This window comes from Tribolium madens, unplaced genomic scaffold, assembly GCF_015345945.1.
Source record: "Tribolium madens isolate multiple individuals breed KSU strain unplaced genomic scaffold, Tmad_KSU_1.1 Scaffold_7;HRSCAF=85;Tcas5.2_LG10, whole genome shotgun sequence".
In the NCBI taxonomy this organism is placed as follows: domain Eukaryota; kingdom Metazoa; phylum Arthropoda; class Insecta; order Coleoptera; family Tenebrionidae; genus Tribolium; species Tribolium madens.
Window position 1 is genome coordinate 10937848 of NW_025401050.1, and position 636 is coordinate 10938483.

The following is a 636-nucleotide window of genomic DNA, read 5'->3' on the forward strand; positions in this document are numbered from 1 at the left end:
AAATTAGATTTTGTATTTTAAAATAATAGAATTATTAGAATTTTGGTATTTGAAAGGCTGGAATCTTAGTTAAAAAGTTAAACAAAAAAATGTTTTTTTTTAATTATGTGCCGTGATTTCTTTTAATTATAGACAAAAACTTTGGAAAATATTAAATAATTAATTTTTGCCTTTTTTAACCGTTGTTTACTCAAAATGTACACAAAAATTACGTTTTGTAACTTAAAATAATAAAATTATTAGAATTTTTGTATTTGAAAGGCTGGAACTTAGTTAAAAAGTTAAACAAAATTTGGTTTAGTTTTTTATTTTTTTTATAAATAAGTTTAATTATGAATAAATTCTGCGTAACTTTGGGCCGTTTTTCCCCCATTGACGCCGAAAAAGTAAGGTTATGTAACATCAACATCCCAAAAAATAAACAAAAATACTCCAAATTGTTAATTTTCGTAGTTTTTTGCCATAAAAACGCTCAAAATGCAATTAAAAAACTCAATTTTGCGATTTTCTGGGATTTATCATAATTTTTAATCCATTTTTGAGGTGCAAAACCTGTTTGAAGAAATGCTTCAGAAATGCAGAAAAAAAGATAAAATCTTAAAAACATATAGACAAAAAGATAAAATCTTCGTTTTT

At 23.4% G+C, this 636-nt stretch overlaps 1 protein-coding gene across 6 annotated transcripts in view; it reads left to right on the top strand.

Moving 5' to 3' along the window:
- LOC123009669 (zinc finger protein 1) overlaps positions 1–636 on the top strand; it is a 299559-nt gene that overhangs the window by 296250 nt on the left and 2673 nt on the right. The gene's annotated exons all lie outside the window — the stretch shown is intronic.